Source organism: Amblyraja radiata, chromosome 24 (assembly GCF_010909765.2).
Source record: "Amblyraja radiata isolate CabotCenter1 chromosome 24, sAmbRad1.1.pri, whole genome shotgun sequence".
NCBI lineage: Eukaryota > Metazoa > Chordata > Chondrichthyes > Rajiformes > Rajidae > Amblyraja > Amblyraja radiata.
The window spans coordinates 19962127-19987763 of NC_045979.1; positions in this window are offsets into that span (position 1 = coordinate 19962127).

Here is a 25637-nt window from a genome sequence, read left to right on the forward strand (position 1 = left end):
TATAACTTATGAACTTATGAACGTATGTATTATAGGAACCTGAGGGGCAGCTTTTTTACACGAAGGATGGTGGGTGTATGGAACGAGCTACTAGAGGACCAGGTGCTAGACAGGTGCATGAATACTTTAAGAAGGAGCTTCAGATGCTGGAAAATCGAAGGTACACAAAAATGCTGGAGAAACTCAGCGGGTGCGGCAGCATCTATGGAGCGAAGGAAATAGGCAACGTTTCGGGCCAAAACCCTTCTTCAGACTGATGTAGGGTGGGGGGGGGGGGGGAAGTGGGAATAAGAAAGGAAGAGGAAGACCCAGAGGGCTGAGGGAGAGCTAAGAAGGGGAGGAGTCAGTGAGGGTTACCTGAAGTTGTTGAAGTCAATATTCATTTTGGGCAGTTTATATCCCAGCGGCATAAACATTGACTTCTCCTACTTCAGGTAGCCCTCACTGTCTCCTCCCCTTCTCAGCTCTCCATCAGCCCTCTGGCTCCTCTCTTCCTTTCTTCTTCCCGTCCCCCCACCCTACATCAGTCTGAAGAAGGGTTTCGCCCCGAAACGTTGCCTATTTCCTTCGCTCCATAGATGCTGCCACACCCCTGAGTTTCTCCAGCATTTTTGTCTACCTAGGTGCATGAATGGAATAGGTTTAGAGAGATGTGGACCAAACACAGGCAGGTGGGACTAGTGTAGATGGGACATGTTGGTCGATGTGGGCAAGTTGGGTTGAAGTGCCTGCCATGCTGTATGACTCCATGACTCATTGACTCTATAATGGAAGGACCATTCTGAAGCCTGTCATTCTTCCGTTTGCCACATATGACAATGAATCACTCTTGAAACTCATGTCTTGACAGTCATAAAACAGGGAAGTGGCTTTGTGCCACTGCGCACACAGCTGGTACCACGTAGGTGATGACTGGCCGCTATGGGATCACATTCACGGATTAAACTCCCTGAAATTACGTAGGCTCCCGCTGTCCGCAATGTCCCTCATCAGCAGGATTCCTGTGGTGGTGATGTTTCACAATGCCCGCAAGTCCACGTTTCCTACGACAGGGCAAATTAAATAGGAAGTATTGGAATTCAAATAATTATTTTCCATTCAGGAGTGGCGCAAGAAACAACAGTCGCTGCAATCTCGAACAAAAAACACGGTGCTGGAGGAATTGCAGATCATACATCATCTGGACAGGCAGTGTTTTTTGGTCTTTGGACTTTAGAGATGCAGTGCGGAAACAGGTCCACACTGACCAGCGATAACCCCGTACACTGATACTATCAGACACACCAGGGCCAATTTTTTATAATTTTACAATTTTCTCAAAGCCAATTAACCTACAAACCTCTATGTTTTTAGAGTGTGGAGGGAAACCAGAGGGCCCAGAGAAAGCCCACATGGTCACAGGGAGAATGAACACACTCTGCACAGACAACACCCATAGTCAGGATCGAACCTGGGTCTCTGGCACCTGAGTCCCGTGTTCGATCCTAACCCTGGGTGCCACCTGTACGGAGTTTGCACGTTCTCCCTGTGACCTCTTGGGTTTCCTCCGGGTGCTCCGGATTCCTCCCACACTCCAAAGACGTGCACGTTTGTAGATTAATTGATCTGTAAATTGCCTCTAGTGTGTAGGATAGAACTATAGGGTGTAGGATAGGGTGATTGTTGGTCGGCGTGGACTCGGTGGGCCAAAGGGTCTGTTTCCATGCTGTATCTTTAAACCTAACTAAACTAAACCAAACTACAAGATGCATGTCACTAATATGACAATGACACTTTTAAGGCTTTTTGTCAAATAACTCAAGCAATTATCCACTCCACCAACGTATGCGTTTCAAAGTCTATCATTGCCTTATGTAATGGTCTGAGTAGCCTAATAATCCAGGAAGCGTTTTTGACCATCAGCAATAAATTTGCAATAAAATAGTGCTTTTAATGTTGCAATCTCATAAAAAGCATCATAAGAGCTCTATCAAACACAACGTCAATTGCCAATAGGGCATTGGAAACGTGGATATGGAATGTGCATGATTTTCTAAATCAGTAAAGCTGTAAAATCTTGTTGCAATCTGCAATAAATTTTCAATCATTTCTATAGTCAAGAGTAAAGGGTATTTAATTGTCATATGTATTGTCAACTGAAATGTGAAATTCTTACTTGTTGCTTCTTTACACGCCAACTAATGCATGATGAGGCATCGGTAGAGTTGCTGCCTCATAGCACCAGACACTTGGGTTCAATGCTGACCTCAGGTGGTGTCTGCACGGAATTTGTACGGTCTCCATGTGACCGCGTGGGTTTTCTCCGTGTGCTCTGGTTTCCTCGCACACTTCAAAGACGTACATGTTCGTTGGTCAATTGGCTTCTGCAAATTGTCCCGAGTGCGTAAGATGCGAAACTGGGATTCCATCGAACTGGGATAACATGTGAACGGATAATCATTGGACTTGGTGGGCTGAAGGGTCTGTTTCTATGCTGTAGCTCTAAACTAATCTAAACTAAACTCAACTCAACTAAATGTAATAATGCACAAATAAATACTCAATAAACTGTAATACAATAAATTAATAATAAGTAATATCATGTAACAAAACCACAAGAGTGCAAACATGAAGTACAATTTAAACAAAGTCACAGTTTTCAGGCTTCGTAGCAATGAGATGAGAGTGTGGCCAGGGTGGTGTGGGTTGGTGATAATATTGAGGCAGACCCTTTCGATGGTTGAAAGGTCAGTACATGTGATGCACCGGGTAGTGTTTACTCCTCTCTGTAGTCTCCTTCGTTCCTGGGTGCTCGAGTTGTAGAACCAAGCCGTGAAGCCACCAGACACTCTCTACTGTGCACTGGGAGAAGTGCTAAGCAATGTAGATACCAGCTACAATTTAAACTCATTGCCTCTTTTTTTTCTATTCGCTTTGAACTGTGATGTAAAATTTACACATCCCAAGCTTTGAAAAGAACTTATTACCTTAGTGTTACTACAATTAAATTAACAACCCTAAGCCGTTACATTTGGAATCTGTGAGTGTTAAAATTTTAATTTTTTATGAGGATTAAAATTAAGTTAATTAACCTTGTATGTAAATTAAGTTACGAGATGTGCTTACCCACTCTTGTAGAAAAATCTTAATATGCACCAATTCTGATGAGTTAAAACTTGTAGGGCATCTCGATTGCTTTGTTATGCTCAAAGGAAACTCAAATAAATATATTGTGAAATTAAAACTGATAAATACAAATGAAATGAGATTAAATACAAAATGGGTTTCCCCAACAATAAAGTTCCAGCTCTTTGGAAAGAGATCAAGAGTAAAGGGTCAAGAGTTTTATTGTCATATGTCCCAGACAGAACAATGAAATTCTTACTTGCAACAGCATAACAAATATGTAAACATAGTACTCTGTAAACAATGTAATGAACAGGAAAGAAAGTTCACTATATATATCATTGCCTACTGTCCATTTAGTTCGTGATTCCCCTACCCTGGGTAAAAGACCCTGTGCATTTCCCCTATGTATTCCCCTCGTGATATTATACTAAAAAATCACCCCTCAACCTCCTGTGCTCCAAGGAATAAAGTCCTAGCCTGCTTAATCTCTCTCTGTAGCTCAGGCCCTCGTGTCCTGGCGACATCCTCGTAAATCTTCTCTGCACTCTTTGTTAAATCGAAGTACGGCCATGTGTCACTGTGCCTGAGCCAACAGTGCATTGACGATACGTTTTTCAAATTGTTTGCAGAAGATCATAAGATCGTAAGTGATAGGGGCGAATTAGGCCATTTGGCCCATCAAGTCTACTCTCCCATGGCTGATCTATCTCCCCCTCCCAACCCCATTCTCCTACCTTCTCCCCATAACCTTTGACACCAGTACTAATCAAGAATCTATCTATCTGCCTTAAATATATCCACTGATGACCTCTACAGCCTTCTGTGGCAAAGAATTCCACAGATTCACCACCCGCTGACTAAAGAAATTCCTCCTTATCTCCATCCTAAAAGAACGTCTTCCTAGAAGAAGAGAGCAAGAGTGGCATACCTCTGATCTGCAGGGGTACTGCAGTGGTGCAGCTGGTAGAGTTGCTGCCACACAGCACCAGAGACCCGGGTTCGATCCTGACCTTGGGTGCTGTCTGTGTGGAGTTTGTGCATTCTCTCTGTGTCCACATGGGTTTTCTCCGGATGCTCCGGTCTCCTCCCACGCCTCAAAGGTTTGTAGGGTAATTGGCCTCTGTAAATTGCCCCTAGGATGCAAGTGGGATAACATGGAACTAGTATGAACAGGTGATCGATGGTCGGCATGGGCTCAGTGGGCCGAGGGGCCTATTTCCGTGTGGTTTCTTTAAAAAACCCGGCAAAAGGTGTGAACGGGAGCGGCTCAGCGGCGCAGCACAAGAGCTGCTGCCTCACAATGCCAGAGATACTGGTTCGATCCTGACTAAAGGCGCTGTCTGTATGAATCCTGTGAATATGTGGGTTTTTTTCCAGGTGCAACGGTTTCCTCCAACAATCCAAAAACGTTCAGGTTTGTAGGTTGATTGGCTATGGCAAGTTGTAAAAATGATCCCTGATGTGTCGGATAGTGTTGGGGTGATTGCTGGCCGGTGCAGACTCGGTGGGTCAAAGAGCCTGTTTCCGCGCTACATCTCTAAAATCTAAATCTAAAATCTAAAAATAACTAGTTTCAAAAAGTGGCTTGTCAATAAACTGATACCAGCTGATCCACGCTATTAAAACGGACGTACCTGCGTCAGCTGCAAAGTGCAAAGCAAACTTGACTGCTTGAGCTACTCAGATTAGACCTCCCACCAGGTGAACCAGAAGGTCCAGAGATCCTAGGTCTCTAATTAAGAGTGAGTTTGAAGTGGTCATTTTCTGCCTGATGGCACAGGCCACCTGGAGATCTTAGCGTTTCAAAAGCCGGACAGCTGGCAGAGTGTGTGGAACTAACTGGTCCCCGACGTCTCGATAGCCTGCAATTTTCCAAATCTTGTGCTTGTCCTTCTGTTGTGACTGGGGCAGCCATGGGAAAAAAATGTGTACTAAAAGTCCAAGGATGGTCACTGTCATGCCAAGCGGTGAAACAACCCCACTCTGGGCTTAGAGTCCTTCGATTTTAGAGGTACATTGCAGAAACAGGTCCTTTGGGCCACTGAGTCCATGCCGATCAACAATTACTCCATATGCCAGCAATATAGTGTGGTGGCGCCTAATGGCAGCGGCTCGACTGCAGTTTGTCGGTATTTTTTTTAATTTTTGTCTCGTTAAATCTATGTTTTGATTCTAGTTTTTCATTATTTTTTTAGCTGTGTGTATGTGGGGAGGCGGGGGAAACTGTTTAATCTCTTCCCTGTACGGGGATCCGACTTTTTTCCCTGTCGGGTCTCCGATGTCGTTGGGCCTAACATCGTGGAGCCGGCGGCGGCCTCTGGCCGGAACCAACCTGAGGGCTCCAGTCGCCGGGCCTGCGGACCTGACATCGCGGAGCTGGCTGACTTCGGAGCGGGAGGAATTGTGGTGGCGCGCAGCTGCGACCCAACTTCGGAGCTTCGGAGGCTCTGGCTGCAGGCCCGGTGGACAGGGACATCGGGAGCTCGCAGGTCCCTGGTGGGAGACCGCTTTTCGGAGCTACCGCAACGGCAACTTCTCCCGCCGGAATCGTGGAGACTAATCTCCATTAAAATGAAACAAGAACACAGAACATAGAACAGTACATTCAGGAACAGGCCCTTTGGTTCATAATGTTCATGACGAACATAATGCCAAGACTAACTCTTATCTGCATGCACGCGATCTCTATCCCGCCATTCCTTGCACATCTAAAACCCTCTTAAATGCTGTGTCATTCGATTCAGTTCAAATCAATTCAAATCAATTCAATTCAATTCAATTCAATTGGATTGCATGGCACAGTGGCGTAGTGGTCGAGTTGCTGCCTTCCAGAGGCAGACACCCGGGTTCAATCCTGACCTCAGGCATAGTTCGTGTGTGGAGTTTGCACGTTCTCCCTGTGACTGCGTGGGTTTCCTCTCTCACTCCGATTTCTTCCCACATCCCAAACACGTGCAGGTTTGTAGGTTAATTGGCCCTCTGTAAATTGCCTCTGGTGTGTAGGAAGTGGATGAGAAAGCGAGGTGACGTAGAACTGATGTGAACGGGTAATCGAGAAGCGTGTAGAAGACAAGTAGTATCCTTATTGTGGTGAACTAATTTCAGCTTTGTTGAGTGCATGGACCATTAGGGTTGGGAGGATATATATTGCTGGGAAATGAACTTGATGCTTGCGATCAGGAAATGGTTGCTTTACTGGTTCTCTTCTGACAAAACAATTCCACATAATTAGCAAAATGAGCACCAATATTAAAAGTTTAAGAGTTAATGACCTTGAATTGAACCAGAACATACTCAATTGAGAAATCCCCCAGCAGAAGCAATTATGTGGTGTGTGTGCGTGCGTGTTTGCATGTGTGTGTTTGTGTACATGTGTTCTCAAGGCAATTTCTACTCTGGACTCCCACCTACTTCATCCCTCCAATGCCCCCCTCCCCTCCTGCGACTTTCCTCCCCTTTGCCTCCGCCTTCACAATTTAAATTGTTCTTCAAACCTGTCTCATACCTTCTGCTCTTATCTCTGGCCTTTGTTCCAACCATCTGTCTATCAAACATCCCCCTCACCTATGTCCACCTGTTACCTTTTGTCCTGCCTCTCTCCTTTTTCTAGTTTGCTCCTCTCCACCCTCCCCCCCCCCCCACCCCCCCCTCCCCCCCACCACCACAATCAGTCTGAAGAAAGGTCCTGACCCGAAACATCATTTATTGATGTTCCCCAGAGGTGCTGTCTGACCCGCTGAGTTACTCAAGCACTTTGTTTCCTTCGTTAACCAGCATCTGCACTTTCTTGCACCAGCATTAAGGCATGCTACCTTGCTTTCCTTTGGCACTGGTCTTCTATTGAGAGTACAGTCAGCCTACATGCTCAATACATTGTAGGAAGGAGGAGCTGCAGATGCTGGTTTATGAAAAAAGTCACAAAGCGCTGGAGTAACTGGAGAACATGGATGGGTGATGGTAGTTTTGATGCATCTCCTGCAAGACACACCTCTGACAGTGCAGCACTCCCACAACTCAGCAGTGGGAGCTCCAAGATTTGACAATTAGATACTCTTGACTCTTGATCTGAAAGTCAGTCTGGATTCACCTCCCCCACCACCACCACCACTACCTTCACCTGTACCAAACCTATTACTTTCATGGCCCCTCCTCTCTTCCAGCATTTTCCCCCTCCTCCCCCCACCATAATCTGCTGAAGAAGGCTCTGACCTCACCTCTCCATATTCTCCACAGATGCTGCCTGACCTGCCGAGTTAAGTTTTGGTTTTAGGTTTAATTTTAGACATGCAGTGCGGAAACAGTCCCTTCAGCCCACCAAGCCCATGCAGTCCAACAATTACCTGTTTGCACTAATTCTATTCTACACACTCGGGACAATTTACTGCAGCCAATTAACCTACAAACCTGCACGTCTTTGGAATGTGGGAGGAAACCGGAGCACCCGGAGGAAACGCACATGGTCACAGGGATAACGTACAAACTCCCTACGGTGTGTAGGATTCGTAGTCAGGTTCAAACCCGGGTGTCTGGCACTGTAAGGCAGCAACTCTACCGCTGTGACACTGTGCCACCCCAAAGTGCTGGAGTTATTCCACCACTTTGAATCTTTTTTACAGTGAATATAATGATCTACTTCTTCAGGTAGAAAGAATAAAATGCGTAGAAAAAAATCTTCAAAGCTAATTAAGGTCTATGCACAGGTCTCACCAACATATATACAACATCAACTTTAAGGACCTGTCCCACTATACAAGTTTGCCCAAGAGCTCTCCCGAGTTATAAAAAAAACAAACTCATGGTAACTATGTAGAATGTACGTAGCGGGTACGTCGGAGCTCGGGACGTCGCTTAGTGGCTCGTAACGCATGTTGAAAAATGTCCACGAGAGCCCCGAGTACCTACGAGCGGCTATTACAGTAATTGTCCGAGTTCGAATCAGGGGAAACTCGGGAGAACTCTTGAATTACCTCGTACAGTGGGACAGGCCCTTTAAGCTCCGAAAACCTTGTCCCTTTGTCTCCTTGCATGTGTGACAGCTTTGTTAACTGACCTCCATTCCATGACGATCTTCATTTTAAAACCCAACACAGGTCAGTAATCTGTATAATCCATTTACTCAAAGTTCAAAGGTATTAAGTGAGCTTAATAAAAAGTAAATGATACCATCTGGGGTGCTGACGAATCTGTGTTTATTAACTAAAATGGTCTCTAATTACTATTGAACCCTTTCTTGCAACAATGCTTTTGGCCATTTCATGCTGACCATTAATCACCCATTCACACTAAAAGACCATAACATGACCATGAAACATAGGAGTAGAATTAGGCCACTCGGCCCATCAAGTCTACTCTGCCTTTCAACAGCGGCTGATCTATCTTTCCCTCTCAACCCCGTTCTGTTAGCAGCGAAATGATAGCAGTGGCAGCAAAAACAAAGTAATGAACCATTTGAATCAGCCTGAGGGTTAAAGTTCAGCTATTTCTGAACAAGTGAAGAAAAGGGTCTTGTTAAAAAATTGCCGTGTTCACGGTCACTACAATTGCAAACATAAAATGCTGACAGATGACTGGAAGCGGTCTCCAGCTGAGACCCATCATCTGCCTCCAGTTCATTATTTGCGTTCATAAATCAATTTCATGATTTCGGAATTGTGTTTCCAGTTCGTGGCAGTTAAACAGCTGACGTAGCAGTTATTGAATTCATGCAGCGTAAACGCGATGTGTTTGTGTACATTTGCAAGCTCTGACCTGCTTGTGGGTAAGGTGTTGCTCACTCTAGGCAGCATAGGAACTCACTGCAACTACTTAAGGTGCTGAACAGCGATGTCACAGGGAGACAGGGCGGTGATGAAGGCTTTTGCCACATCGGACTTCATCAGTCAGGGAATCTTCTCCCTGCCCGTCAGGCAGAAGGTACAGAAGCTTGAATGCGCGCACCACCAGACACAGGAACAGCTTCTTCCCCTCTGTTATCAGGCTTCTGAATGGTCCTTCCATATGCTAGGGTACTGTCCATTTCACAATGCAGTCATTGGACTTTGTCTACGGAACTGATGTGCTACAACGCTGAGAACTGTATTCTGCACTCTGTATCTTCCCCTTCGCTCTACCTTTTGTACTTGTGCTTGGCTTGATTGTATTAATGTGTAGTATTATCTGTTCTATCATCAGCTTTGCCCGAGACCACAAGAAATTGCAGTTATGGAAGTAGCCCAGTCCATCACACAGACCAGACTCCTCACCGTTCACTCCAGCCACACTTCACGCTGCCTCGGAAAAGCAGCCCGTATAAACAGTCCAGTCATTCTTCCTTCTCCCCACTCTTGTCGGGCAGAAGATACAGAAGCTTGCAAGCGCGCATCACTAGACGCAGGAACAGCATCTTCCCCTCTGTAATCAGATGTCTGAACGGTCCTTCCATAAGCTAAGGTACTGTCCGCTTCACCTCTAGCTCATTGCGGACATTGGACTTTGTCTATGGAACTGGAATATATAATGATGAATAACAAAATAAATTCATAACTGCAATTGAAGTTCTGGGAATAGACACAAAATGTTGGAGTAGTTAGTTTAGTTTAGTTTAAATTAGTTTAAACATGGAATCAGGCCCTTTGGTCCACCGAGTCATTCCGACCAGTGATCTGCAGTGATCAGTTCTACACTAGGGACATTTTATAGAAGCCAATTAACCTACAAACCACACGTCTTTGGAATGTGGCACGAAACCGGAGAATCCAGAGAAAATCCAGGATCTAAACCAGGTCTCTGGAGCTGTGGTAGCAACACTACCTCTGTGCTACTGTGCCACCCCCAGAGAAACTCAACGATCTAGGCAGCATCTCTGGAGAAAAGGAATAGTGTCTGTGTGGTTCGGAACCCTGTTTCAGACTGAGAGATAGAAGTGGTGGGGGAGGGGTGAAACTAGAAGCGAGAAAAGGCCAGAACAGAAAATGCTTCCAGTGTCATGGTGCACCAGTCATTGAAAGTAGGCATGCAGGTGCAGCAGGCAGTGAAGAAAGCGAATGGTATGTTAGCTTTCATAGCAAAAGGATTTGAGTATAGGAGCAGGGAGGTTCTACTGCAGTTGTACAGGGTCTTGGTGAGACCACACCTGGAGTATTGCGTACAGTTTTGGTCTCCAAATCTGAGGAAGGACATTATAGCCATAGAGGGAGTACAGAGAAGGTTCACCAGACTGATTCCTGGGATGTCAGGACTTTCATATGAAGAAAGACTGGATAGACTTGGCTTATACTCGCTAGAATTTAGGAGATTGAGAGGGGATCTTATAGAAACATACAAAATTCTTATGGGGTTGGACAGGCTAGATGCAGGAAGATTGTTCCCGATGTTGGGGAAGTCCAGGACAAGGGGTCACAGTTTAAGGATAAGGGGGAAATCCTTTAGGACCGAGATGAGAATAAACTTTTTCACACAGAGAGTGGTGCATCTCTGGAACTCTCTGCCACAGAGGGTAGTTGAGGCCAGTTCATTGGCTATATTTAAGAGGGAGTTAGATGTGGCCCTTGTGGCTAAAGGGATCAGGGGTATGGAGAGAAGGCAGGTACGGGATACTGAGTTGGATGATCAGCCATGATCATATTGAATGGCGGTGCAGGCTCGAAGGGCCGAATGGCCTACTCCTGCACCTATTTTCTATGTATCTATGTATCTAGTTCCCCCCAACTACTTCTATCTCTGTCTAAAAAAGGGTTCTGACCCGAAACGTCACCCATTCCTTTTCTCTAGAGATGCTGCCTGATCTGCTGAGTTACTCCGGCATTTTGTGTCTGTCTTCGGTATAAGCCAGCATCTGCAGGTTTATACCGGCACAAGTTATTGAGTTTGCTTAACAAGCCTGTTAACGCAATAACACACAGATAAATATATAATAACGAATAACAAAATCAATGAATAACTAAATAACTGTAATTAAAATGATGGGGTTTCTACTAATCTGGAGATTGGATCCCGATTAGAAAACTCTGAAATGGTTCATAAATTCATAAGTTCATAAGACATAGGAGCAGAATTGGGCCATTTGGCCCATCAAGTCTACTCTGCCGTTCAATCATGGCTGATCTATCTCTCCCTCAACCCCTTTCTCCTGTTTTCTGCCCATAACCTCTGACACCCGTACTTATCAAGAATCTGTCAATCTGCACCTTAAAAATACCCAATGAATTAGCCTCCGCAGCCATTTGTGGCAATGAATTCCACAGATTCAAAGAAATTCCTCCGTATCTCCCTTCTAAAGGCACTTCATAGAGTCATAGTCATAGAGTGTTACAGAGTGATACAGGCCCTTCGACCCAACTTGCCCACACAGGCCAACATGTCCCAGCTACACTAGTCCCACCTTCCAGCATTTGGTCCATATCCCTCCAAACCTGTCCTATCTAACCGTTATCTACCTGTCTAACTGCATCTTAAATATTGGGATGGTTCCTTTTCTTCTGGGCATCACTAGACGCAGGAACAGGTCCTATACTCTCCCACTTGTGGAAACATCCTAATGAAAATCCGGGAGCTGATATGAGCTCCTGCTGCTGACAAGTTGGTTCAGTTGAAACTTTCCCGCAAACTGGGAACTTTAGCATCTGGTTACGTGAAAGTCCCATACCCGGCAACATGGATGTGGAAAACTGCTGGCAGTTTGCTTCAGAGTTATTGACATCTCCTAGAAAGATTCAGTCCATTGGGAAGCCTTTCAAGGCACAACAACCTAATAGCTCTAATTATAAGGAATAAAAATGTATGAACATATAAACTAAAAAATTAATTTGAAAGATAAAGCCCTTGAGCAGCATAACATGCGTGGGAGGTATAAGATGAAATTAATGCTCTGGTGACTGGTGACTGGTGGCTGCCTCTATAATTCCCTTGGGAACTTCCCTCTTGTGTTATCAGCTCTGCTCTAGATCTTGTTTTACCGATGCCTCATATTAAAACTCTCATCTTTGTTTTCTAATTTAGTTTTGTTTTAGTCTTTAGAGGTACAGCGTGGAAACAGGCCCTTCGGCCCAGTGAGTCCGCGCTGACTGGCGATCACCTGTATACTAGTTCTATCCTACGTACTAGGGACAATTTACAGAAGCCAATTAACCTACAAACCTGTACGTTTTTTGGAATTGTTTTCCAGTGTGGGGGGGAAACCGGAGCACCCGGAGAAAGCCCACGCAGGTCCCGGGGATATTGTACAAACTCTGTATGGACAGCACCCGTAGTCAGGATCGCACCTGTGTCTCTGGTGCTGGGAGGCAGCAACTCTACCACTGGACCATTGTGTCCAGGAACGGACCCTTCAGCCCACAATGCTTGTGCCGAACATGATGCCAAGTTAAACATCTAATATGCCTGCACATGATCTATATCCCTCTGTTCCTTTGTACTTCCATGTGCCTATCTAAAAGTCACCTTGTCCCTTTTTCTCAATATAATCTCTTTTTACGATCCTTCAACATATCCCTGACTGTCTACTTTTGACCTTGACACCATGCCCATTGTCTCATTTAATTACTTCACTACCAGTTCTTGCACCTTCAGTTGCCTGAGGCAATTCCCCCCCCCCCCCCCCCCCCCCACTCCATTTACCTCTCAATCCTTCCTCTGTTGGACGAGATCTGTGATATTTGTCCCTCCTCTGCACTCACTTGGCTTTCTGTCAACATTTCCTTGACAATTCTCACACAAAATTCTTCTGCATGATTGTGGTATGTTTAAGTTTCGACATAAATGGAAGTTGATGCGGATTCTTTATAAAATAATCCACAAGAGACCCAACACTTTCAGTTATTAAATGGCCAAATTTAGTGACAAAAACACATGGCATGCTTCTTAATTTTCACGTTAAGGATGTGTTGAGTAAGTTTAGACTTGCCACAGTGCACGGTAACTCTTTAGACTTTAGACCTTAGAGATACAGCATGGAAACAGGCCCATCGACCCACGGAGTCCATGCCGACCACTGATCACCCTGTACATTAGCACTACTGGGGACAATTTACAATTTACAATGTGATAACATGGAACTAGTGTGAACTGGTGATCGATGGTCGGCATGGATTCAATGGGCCGAAGGGTCTGTTTCCAGGTTATATCACTAAATTAAAATAAACTAAACTAAACCAAATAACGCATCTAAATCTTGAAGACCACGACAGAATTGCAATAAACTGTAAATTGGCTCTGTGTTTCACAACATATTTTGATTTAAGAAATTCTTCTAAACTGCACTCCAGTTATACAGGACCACCATCGATTTTCCAGCAACTGATGGTCTGGCACCTCCTATAATCCAGACATATTTATGCGAGTGCACTCGTCAGGACTTCCGTGGCTGATCAACGGGTCGAATTTGCCCTCTGCGGCCGGGGCTCTGGAACTCCGGCCCGGGCAGAACCGGCAGAACCGGCAGATCCGTTCCCAAAGCCAATCTTTGAGGTCGATCTTCCGAGGATGGAGTCCCGGCCCCTCGGCGGCCAAGGCCTACAATTCCAGTTCCGTTGGACTCCCCTCGGAGGCCGTGATCTCTGTTGGTCCGGCAAAGCGGAAAGTCCAGAAGGCTCTGGAACCAAGGGTGCCAGAAAATCAGTGGGGGATCTGATATATTTTCTCTGGGTTCATTAAAGCAGACCATATTTTTGGAGGTTACAATCTAGAGGCTGAATTTAGGGGCTGTCCCACTTGGACAACCATATTGGCGAGTTTAGAAGAGTTTGAAAAAATGGCATGTTGAAGTCCTCCTTCGACTATGTAGAAGACCAGCTCTGACTAGCTACGACTAACTTCGGGAAAATTGGACACCGAATAGTGGAGAGTGAAGACGACCTCCTTCGATCTCCTTCAACCTCCCTTCGACCTCCGTTCAACGATGATGAAGACTATCTACGACTACCTTTGACTACCTTCGACTACCCTTGATTACCATCGACTAACATGCTGACCTACTATGAGTAAACCTACGAGTAAAAAAAGCATCGATTTTTTCCATGGCGACCTTTTTTTACTCACGCGCATTTTTTAACATATTGAAAAAATCGCCGCGACCTAGCTGAGGCCTCAAGTACGTGGAGACCACTCTCGAGCATGAAGGAGGGTTACGAAGACCCCCTATGACCTCGTGTCGACCATGCTGCGAGTATGAGTCGAGGGCAAACTCGCCAGAACTCGTGGATTAGGTCGCCCAAGTGGGACAGCCCCTATTGTACAATCCAACTGAATTTTGTTGGAAAACAAACTGGAATATATAAAGATGATTAGAAAATTGACTGGCTGTTTTAACTGATTTGATATAAAGAATGTGACACCAAGCAGCAAATTAAGTGCATTACCATTTTGCCCCTGAGGAGACAATCTTAAATCAGGCTCAGAATCAGTGACTTAACTTTTTTTCTCTCATCTTGGGTAGTTTAGTTTAGTTTGGAGATACAGAGCAGAAGCAGGCCCTTCGGCCCACCGGGTCCGCACCGACCAGCGATCCCTGTACATTAACATTCCTCTACATACACTAGGGATAATTTTTACATTTACAAAGTCAATTAACCTACAAACCTTTGTACGCCTTTGGAGAGTAGGAGGAAACCGAAGATATCGGAGAAAACCCACGGGGGGAGAACGTACAAACTCCGCACAAACAGCACCCGTAGTCGGGATCGAACCCGGGTCTCTGGCGCTGCATTCGCTGTAAGGCAGCAACTCTACCGCTGCGCCACCCTGACCACCGTAGTTTAGAATGAACGTAGTAAAAATGCATGGCAGTGGATATTTCCCCTTCAAAGAATGGATAGTCAGAACATTTTTCCCTGGGTGGAAACGTTAAAGGCTGGAGGACATAGTTTAAAGATGAGAGGGGCAAAGTTCATTGGAGATATGCAGGGCAAGTTTTATACACTATCCTGCACACTGAGGTCAATTTAGAATGTACAGAGGCCAGTTAACCTACACGTCTTTGGAGTGTGGGAGAAAACTGGAGAAAACCCACACGGGCACAGGGAGAGCGTGCAATCTCCACACAGACAGCACCCGAGGTCAGGATTGAACCCAGGTCCCTGGTGCTTTGAGGCAGCAACTCTACCGCTGCGACATGGTGGCACTCCAGCTGGAGGGGTCTAGCAGTCTACTGAAAATATCCAGCACAGGTTACACCTGTGAACATCCTATACAAACTCATGGGTATTGTTCGAGTGAAAATAACAACCTTCAGAAACAACAGCCCCAATCCCCAAGTGCCTTACAAAGTATTGGGAGTAAGCAATGCAACACACAAGGTGAGGACTAGCACAGGGCATGGAAACACCACTTCTCAACAGGTTAACAGTTCCCAGCTGTTATCAGGCGACTGAACCATCCGACCAACAACTATAGAACAGTCCTGAACTTTCAAGTTAGGCTGAGGTTCACTTGCACCTCCTCCAACCTCATCTACTGTATCCGCTGTTCCAGGTGTGGACTCCTATATGTCGGCAAGGCCAAGCGCAGGCTGAACACCTTGCTCAGTCTGCCTAAACCTACCTAATCTCCCAGTTGTCAAACACTTTAACTCACCTTCCCATTCCCACACTGACCATTCTGATGTGAGCCTCCTCCATTGTCAGAGTGAGGCCAAACGCAAATTGGACGAACAGTACCTCATATTTCACTCGGGCAGCTTATAAGCCCAGCAACATGAATAGAGATTTCTCTAACTTCAAGTAACCCTTGTATCTCCTCTCCCTCCGTCCCTCCCCTACCCTAGTCATCGTACTAGTTTCACTATTGTCCTGTTGAGTTTCACTGTTAGTATAACTCGGTATCACTTAGCCCACAACCAATGATGGACCATTGTGTATTCTTTCCGTGATCATTGTCACTTCATTCATTTGTTCGATATCATGTTACTCATGTTATTCCCTTTATCCTGTGTCTGTACACTGTGAATGGCTCGATAGTTATCATGCATGGTCTTTCCCACTGACTGGTTAGCACGCAACAAAAGCCTTTCACTGTACCTCGGTACAAGCCACAATAAACAAAACTCAATGTGGATAAACAACAGGGGTAAATAGGCCTCGCACTTATGCAGAACAAGAAGTTGCCAAATTTTCCCACAAAAGATGGTTCATTTAAGTTTCAGGTTTGGGGAGAATAAATATTCGAGTTAAAAATTCCAGGTTAAAGGACTCCTGGCCAAAGTTTGTATTTAGACTTTAGAGATACAGTGGCGGCCCACTGTGTCCGAGCCCACCAGCAATCACCCCGCACACTAACAGTATCTGACACATTAGAGACTATTTGTTTATTTTTTTATTTATTGTTAAATATTTTATTTATTAGAAGTAATGTACATTACAGCGATATAAGCCAAGGATAACATAATACATTTCCTGTACCACTTCTTATTTTAAACCTTAAAAAGAAGGAAAGTAGAGAGAGTTAGATAGTATAGTAAGTGCGTGAAAGAGTGATCAAGGGAGACCCGTAGAAACGTAAAACCTGAAAAAGAGATCAAGGAAAAGAAAAAAAGAAAAAAAAAAACAAAAAAAGAAAAAAGAAAGAAAAGAGAACAAAAGATATAAGAAAGTAAACTAAGATAAAAGGGATATACCTACTTCTTATCTTTACACCCCCCTCACCAGGTCCTGAAACCATTTATTTTCAAAGTTGTGTTGCACCCTATACTTGTAATAAGTCGATAAATGGAGACCAAATCTTTAGGAAATGGTCTGCTTTGCCTGCTAGGAGGAATCTCATGTCTTCCAGGTGTAACATTTCAGACATATTTGAAATCCACATTTTTATCGTAGGTGTGGGAGCGTTTTTCCAAAATTTAAGTATACGTTTTTTTGCCGTTATTAAGCCGTAATTAAGAAAGCTCTTTTGGAATGTAGTCAGCTCCAAGCTGGCTTCCATTGATCCAAAAATAATTAGTTCTGCATTCGGTTTCAGTTTTATCTTAAATAATTTCGTAAAGATTTCAAAGATTTCATTCCAAAATTTTTGGATTTTTATACAAAAAACAAAGGAGTGTGCTATAGCTGCTTCTTGAGATAGACATTTATCACAGATGGGGGAGACATTTGGAAAAAGTTTACTTATTTTAGTTTTTGAGTAATATAGTCTATGTAAAGTTTTAAATTGGATTAGAATATGTCTTACATATATTGAGCATTTATGCACATATAGCAAGTGTTTATCCCACCTCTCTTTCGAAATTTAAAAAAAAGAGACAATTTACAGAAGCCAATTAACCTACAAACCTGCAATACAATACAATACAATACAATACAATACAATACAATTTTATTTGTCATTTGAACCTCATTGAGGTTCAAATGAAATGTTGTTTCTGCAGTCATACACACAAGAAAAAGACCCAAGACCCAAGACACAACACAATTTACACAGACATCCATCACAGCGCATCTCCTCCTCGCTGTGATGGAAGGCAAAAGCTTATCTCTCCCCTGCACTCCCCATTCTCCTCCCGATGTCAGTCAAAGCCCCCGGCGGGCGATGGTAATTGTCCCGCGGCCATTAACGCCGTGCCGGGTGGTGCAAGGCCGCGCTCCGGGTCTTGGTGTTGGAGCCCCCGGCGGGCGCTAGCAAAGTCCCGCAGCCATTCCAAGCCACGCGGGGCGGTGATGTAAGGCCCCGCTCCAGGTACTCTTCAACCCTGCAACTCTGGCGGGAGAAGTCGCCGTTGCGGAAGCCCCGAAAAGCGGTCTCCCAGCAGGGACCCGCGGGCTCCCGGTGTTACTGTCCACCAGACCTGCGGTAAGCCTCCGAATCTCCGGGGGTCCGGTCGCAGCAGCGCGCCACCACCGCTCCTCCCGCTCCGAACTCGGCCAGCTCTACGATGGTGAGTAGGTCAGCAGCTCCGCGACTGGAGCCCCAGGTCGTTCCTGCTGGAGGCCGCTCCACGTTGCTCAGCCCCAACGACAACAGAGACCCGACAAGGAGAAGGTCGGGTTCTCCATGCAGGGGAAAGATTTTAAAAGTTTCCCCACCCCCCGCCCCACACACACGCACATACCCCGTCAAAAAAAAAAAAAACTACATTGAAACAAGACAAAAAATAATAAAAAGACAGACGGACTGCAGAGGCCGCTGCGACGTGAGTCACGCCTGGGCTGTAGGAGGAAATCAGAGCACCTGGAGAAAACCCACGCGGTCACAGAGAAAACGTAGAAACTCCTGATAGACGGCACCTGTAGTCAGGATAGAACCCGGGTCTCTGGCACTGGAAGGCACCAACTCTACCGTTGCACCCTCTCAATGACATAAGGAACTGCAAGGTCTGAAGAAGGATCTCGACCCGAAACATTGCCTACTCCTTTTCTATAGATGCTGCCTCACCCGCTGAGTTTCTCCGGCATTTTTTGTCTACTGTGGAACTGCAGATGCTGGTTTAGAAAAAAAAAACGCAGAGTGCTGGGGTAACTCAGCGGGTCAGGCAGCATCCCTGAAGAACATGGATAGGTGACGTTTCAGGTCTGGACTCTTCTTTAGACAGCATTTTGCGATACTGATTCATTTCTTCCTTGATCGTGGCACACAGGAAGATGGAGTGGTGGGTGAACTCATTTAGAGTTCTTTGGAGCGCAGAAGGTTAAGGGGGGACTTGATAGAGGTCTTTAAAATGATGAGAGGGATAGACAGAGTTGACGTGGATAAGCTTTTCCCACTGAGAGTAGGGAAGATTCAAACAAGGGGACATGACTTGAGAATTAAGGGACAGAAGTTTAGGGGTAACATGAGGGGGAACTTCTTTACTCAGAGAGTGGTGGCTGTGTGGAATGAGCTTCCAGGGAAGGTGGTGGAGGCAGGTTCGTTTTTATCATTTAAAAATAAATTGGATAGTTATATGGACGGGAAAGGAATGGAGGGTTATGGTCTGAGCGCAGGTATATGGGACTAGGGGAGAATACGTGTTCGGTACGGACTAGAAGGGTCGAGATGGCCTGTTTCCGTGCTGTAATTGTTATATGGTTATATGGTTATATGGTTATGATACATTGGACTTCATCTATCAGGTGATTTTCCCACCATCTCCATCGGGTAGAAGGTGCAGTATATTGACAACACGCACCCCCAGGCTCAGGAACAGCTTCTTCTTCTCCATTATCAGGCTTCTGAACAGTCCTTCCATGAGATAGGGTAGTGTCCAATTGTACTCAAGTTGATGAGTGGATGGTTCCGATTCTGGGAAGAAAGTGTTTCTGAATCTGGAGGTGTGCATTTCACACTTTGGTACCTCTTGCCTGATGGGAGAGGGAAGAACAGAATGTGACCGGGGTGAGTCTGGTCCTTGATTATGCTGGTGGCCTTACTGAGGCAGTGTGAAGTGCAGATGGAGTCAATGGAAAGGAGGTCGTTATGTGCGATGGTCTGGGGTTATGTCCACAACTCGCTGTGATGGATGGAGCTGTTCCCAAACTATGCTATAATGCATCCTGATAAAATGCTTCCTGTAGAAGATGGTGAGAGTTGTTGGGGACGTACCGAACTTCCAAACCCTTCTAAGGAAGTAGAGGTTTGGGTGTGCTTGCTTGGGTATTGCTTCGATGTGGTTGATCCAGGACACATTGCAGGTGATATTTATTCCTTGAAGCTTTCGACCACCTCAACATCATTGTACACTGGGGTATGTGTACTGCTTCGTTTCCTAAAGTTGTTTCTTCCATGTGGTCACAGGGAGAATGTACAAACTCCCCTCGCCAGGATCAAACCCGGGTCTCTGGCGCTGTAAGGCAGCAACTATACTGCTGTGCCACTGTGCCACTTGGACTAAGAGAAAAGAGTTATGTGCTTCCTACCATCACCTCAGCTTGTATAACTATCTGTTCTGTTCCATAATAATGACATTGCTATTGTACAGCATCAGTTAAACAGATACCAAAAGTTTGCTCCTGCTATGCATATCAATGGTTGTGGAAAAGCTGGCCTCTTATTATTGATGTGAGGCGGGTGTAACAGATGCTCCTGTATAAGAGCAATTTCCTTCGGAAAACATTTGGTTTCCTGGCAGAAGATGGCTTGAATTGCCCATCAATGTAAGTGTCCCTGCTTTTAGTGATTCACCAGAGCTCCATGGGGAGTCAACGGTGGACCGGGACACTCCCGCCGTGGACCAATGTCGGAGGAGGACCCGCCGGCCACACACCGACGACAGAGGAACCTGCCTGGTGGGCTTGGATCGACCACCGTCAACTACGAATCAGCCACGAGTCAGTTGGCCGGGATGGGAACCGGGCCACTGAGAATGAGGAGGGACCAAGAGCGAGGTGGACCAGCAAGAGTAATGGGGGTCCCGGCATAGAGGGTGCTGAGTACAAAGGGGAGACCCGCCGTTGGGGGGGTGCTGAGAATAATGGGGAAACTGTGGGCGGGTAGAGGGGGGGGGGAATGCCACGTGCGGTTCACACCGTAGATAGTAACTGTTCGTTACTTTTGCAACTTTGTCAGCACCAATATGTGGCAACACTTGTGTACAGCCTAGGTTGTACACAAAGCAAAGCTTTTTACTGTATCTAGGTACCACAGGTACATGTGACAATAAGGTTTCACTCATTCATTCATTCATTCATTCATTCATTCATTCATTCATTCATTCATTCATTCAATCATTCATTCATTCATTCATTCATTCATTCATTCACCATGGCTCAATGGGAAGTCTCCACTAAAGGATCAAATTAAGCCCCTTCTTTACTGAGAGTCAGGGGACGGGGAAAATGGAGGTACGAGAAGGTACAGAGCTGATCATAGCGGGTACCAAGAGTAAAGAGCCCACAATGATCCATTGTTGACTGCGGAGGAGGTGGTAACGAGGGGATATACGAACAACAAAACTAGCAGCATGACTAGGGTGGGGGAGGGAATCCAAGGGTTATTTGAAATTAGAGCATCTAGATTCATACCGCTGGGATGTAAGCTGCCCAAGACCACGGGTGCTGTCTGTACGCAGTTGGTACGTTCTCCCTGTGACCACATGGGTTTTTCTCCGGGTGCTCCAGTTTCCAGTTGGCCCGGACTCAGTGGAATGAAGGGCCTGTTTCAATGCTGTATCTCTAAAGTCTAAAATAAAAACTGGGACAGTAAGGGATTCAAGTAAAGGGTGAAGAAGGCCGACAGTCCTGGCCTTAATTACTATCTGGTGATGCATGCCTGAACTATGCATGGCTGTTGAACGAAAATGGGATTTCTTTGCACTCTGCCTCCTGTGATAAAATGTCCAGTGACATTTCTGTAACAAAAAGTAATGAGAAAATACATTTTTTATTCAGTAATTTATTACCCATTAACAGAATTGCATGGATACTTGGCTTTGCAGTTATTGGAAACATGATAACACACCATCAGTTATGAAGAAAGACTCTCCTTTCCTCTGCTTTTCATTAGATGAAGAATTTCACCCAGATTTTCCAGGTTGCCGTGCAAAGTATTATTATTTTTTATGAAGTACCGTAGTTTCAGCTGGTCTCCATGTCAGAGGAAAAGAATGAAGGTCTAAGAATCACATAAGGAATCAGGTCAGATATTAATGGGAGCTCATAACGTGATTTAAAATGGGCCTTATTATCTTACTTTTAAACAATCTGATATTCGAATGGATTCAAACAGAACTGCAAGCACGAAAGAGGCAGCTGCGTTTCAATAAATAGATACTGAGGGCAAGTTTGAAAATTCGCAATGCAAAGATTTAATGACATTTTTGAATTTTAACAACTAAGAACATAATTATATCCAACCACATTTATCATCGCCGTGCCAAAATGTATCGACGTGTTTAAAGATTGAAAAAAATAACTGGTTTTGTGCCAAGTCACAGATGTTTGTAAAATCACAGGATATAATAGTTTCAAAGGAGTGGCTCCACATCGAATCTTTTATGAAAAGAATTTATGAAAAACTGATGTGCACTTTTGACAGAACCTCATTTTGTCTATAATCCACATTGGTTGGCAGGTTAACAGGGTTTCCCAGGAATCTCCACAATTATTTTCACAAGAATATTATTGATTGGTTGAATTGATTAAAAGATACAGCATGGAGACAGGGCCTTCAGCCCAACGAGTCCACACCAACCATCGAACGCCTGTTCACACTAGTTCTATGTTAACCCACTATCGCATCCACTCCTTACACACTAGGGACAATTTACAGAGGGGCAATTAAACTGCAAACCCGCACGTCTTTGGGATGTGGGAGGAAAGTGGAGCACCCGAAGGAAACCCACGCGGTCACAGGCAGAACGTGCAAACTCCACAGAGAGAGCACCCGAGGTCAAGTTCGAATCCAGGTTGAATTGAATTGAATTGAATACCTTTATTGTCATTCAGACCTTACGGTCTGAACGAAATTTCATGCCTGCAGTCATACATACAATCATACAATAAAAAACAACAATAAACACAAATTAACATCCACCACAGTGTATCTTCCAAGCACCTCCTCACTGTGGTGGAGGCAAAAATCTTAGGGTTACTGTCTCTTCACTCCTCTTCTACCTCTGCGCTGAGGCGATACCCCACCGGGCGATGTAACAAACAGTCCCGCGGCTCACCGAACCCCGCGAACGGGCCGGTTCAAACACTTCAAGCTGCCACCCCCCAGTCCGGCGGCTCAACCCCGGACTCAGGTCATAGCCGCCAGAACGCCGTCCCAGCCACCGGAGCACCGTTCCAGCCCCGAGCCGGATCGCCCTCACGTGAGGGCCGTTCCTCCCTCGAGCTGGGCCGCTCCGACGGGAGTGCCGTTCCACCTCGGGCTGGGCCACTCCGACGGGAGCGCCGTTCCTCCCTCGAGCTGGGCCGCTCCGACGGGAGCGCCATTCCACCTCGAGCTGGGCCGCTCCGACGGGAGTGCCACAGCCCCTCACGGGAGAGTCTCAGCCCCTCGCCAGGCCGCCCTCACGGGAGCGCAGTTCCAGCCCTGAGCCGGGCCGCCCTCACGAGAGCGAGCCCAGGGCGAGTCCTGTCAGGCTGCCTCCGGAGTCTCGAGGTCGCCAGCTCCGCCATTAGGCCTCAGCGCAGACGGAGGCAGAGAAGGGGGATACGACAAAAAAGTCGTATTCCCCCGAAGGGAGAGACAGCAAGCCCCGTTTCAACCCCCCAACCCCCCCCACCCCCCACATAAACACAACCTAAAAACCAAAAACGTAACTAGACAAAACGGAAAAAAAACAACACAAAAAAGTAAAGACAAACGGACTGCAGGCGAGCCGCAGCCGTTCCCAGCGCCGCCACTTCCGGATCTATGGTGGTGTGAGTATTTTTACCTTTGGAAATGTTTCTTTATTATTTGAGAGGTTGTACGTTTTGAAATGGTCGCCAACGGTATGTTTGCCAGAGTTAGTGTTAATCAAGTGAAACGTCACTTGATTTTATCCTTTCCAAAAAGTGTCTTGCAGCAACAAAGGAATATACCTTGCTTAGGAAGGAACTGCAGATGCTGGTTTATACCGAGTATAGACACAAAGTATAGAGTGCAGTATAGAGTGCAGTGGAGAGAAAAGTTTTTTTGGCCTTCCATCACAGCAATGTGATGGATGTTTATGTAAATTATGTTGTGTCTTGGGTCTATTTGTTTGTAATGTATGGCTGCAGAAACGGCATTTCGTTTGGACCTCAAGGGGTCCAAATGACAATAAATTGAATTGTATAAAATGCTGGAGTAACTCAGCAGGTCAGGCAGCATCTCTGGAGAGGAGGAATGGGTGATGTTTCGGGTTGAGACCCTTCTTCAGACCAGCAAGTCTACGCTATGTACCTTGGCAGTTATCGTTGCTAAGTTGTGATCCCAATATAAACCCAGGGTTTCTCATCATTCAAACACAGGAGATAGAGATTGCACAACAAGTTGTCAAATAAAGCAACAAAGAAACTTTAACAAAATTAAATATTTAATTAAAAGTATTTCCATGTATCGGCCAGCTCTCTTATCATTTCCTCAGCTAAGTCCAGGAGCCATACCTGATAGCCATTGGAGACACAATGATCTGCAGATGCCACACTCATGGAGCCATGGAGTCATAGGGTGTGAAAACAGACCCTTTGGCCCAACGTTTCCCACACCGATCAACATGTCCCATCTGCACGAGTCCCATCTACCTGTGTTTGGCCCATATCCCTCTAAACCAGTCCTATCCATATACCTGTCTAAATGGTTCCAAAACGTTGCATTAGTACCTGCCTCAACTACCCCCTCCAGCAGCTCGTTCCATACACCCACCACCTTTTCTGTGAAAAAGTTAACCCTCAGGTTCCTATTAAATCTTTGCCCCCTGGTCCTCGATTCCCCTTTTCTGGGCAAGAGACCCAGTGCATCTACCCTATCTAATGATTTTATACACCTCCCTTTTATAACACCACCCCTCATCCTCCTGCGCTCCGTGGAATAGAGCTAGCTTGTTCAACCTCTTCCTATACTGTAGCTCAGGCCCTCGGGTTCTGGTAACATCTTCTCTGCACCATTTCCAGCTTCCAGACTCTTGAGTAAGGCACAACGTAATCTACTAAAGGGATCACTATGTGATGGCAGAAGTAACATTCTGATCTTGAAGCTTGTTTCTTTGTGAATAACTTTCACCTTGCCAGCAGTTCTACAGCAGCAAGGCTTTACTGACCCAATCTTTATTCTCTTAAATGTCAACAGCCGCAAATGATATCCAAGCTACTGGTAAAAGCTTACATGCTTGTAAAAATCAGTAATCCGGTTAAGGGGTCCAACAATGTGACTGCTTAATTTATTTCCGTTTCCCTTCTGAACCCCACCATTAGATTACCATCCATAATGTAATATCTGGAGCCTTGATATCATTTCTAATATTTAGGTGTTAGTGATTCAATGCCACAGAGGACCTTCTGAAATTTGATTTTTGAATGCTATTCCGAGATTGCTCGGCAGGGAGAATTGCAATAAAATATCCTTCTCAGCTAACACTGCCTTTATCAAAGGCAGGACTGACCCGTGTGATCCACACCAGTGGTGAAGCACGTTTAATTGACTTCCGAATTCCCTGGTCGGCATGAAAATGACAATTGACTTACAGATCGCTACTTGACCGAGCAAAATCATCTTGTTGTCTTCAGACCCAGAGTCACAGAAGAGAAAATTACATCTTTGTCATTTTGATACCATCCCGAGAATGTGCATGAACAGAAGTCAAGAGTCACTTTAGTTTAGTTTAGTTCAGCTTATTATTATTGTCACATGTACTGAGGTACAGTGAAAAGCTTTTTTGTCGCGTGCTATTCAGTCAGCGGAAAGACTATACATGATTAATATCAAGTTGTCCACAGTGTACAGATACAGGATAAAGGGGAAAACGGTAAGCGTAAGATAACGTCCAGTAAAATCCAATTAAAGATTCCAGTGAGGTGATTGTGAGTCAGAACCACTCACTAGTTGTTGATAGGATGGTTCACTTGCCAGATAACAGATGCGATGAAACTGTCCCTGAACCTGGAGGTGTGCGTTTTCACACTTCTGTACCTCTTGCCTTGTGGGAGAGTGGAGAAGTGGGAATGCCTGGAGTGAAGGTACAC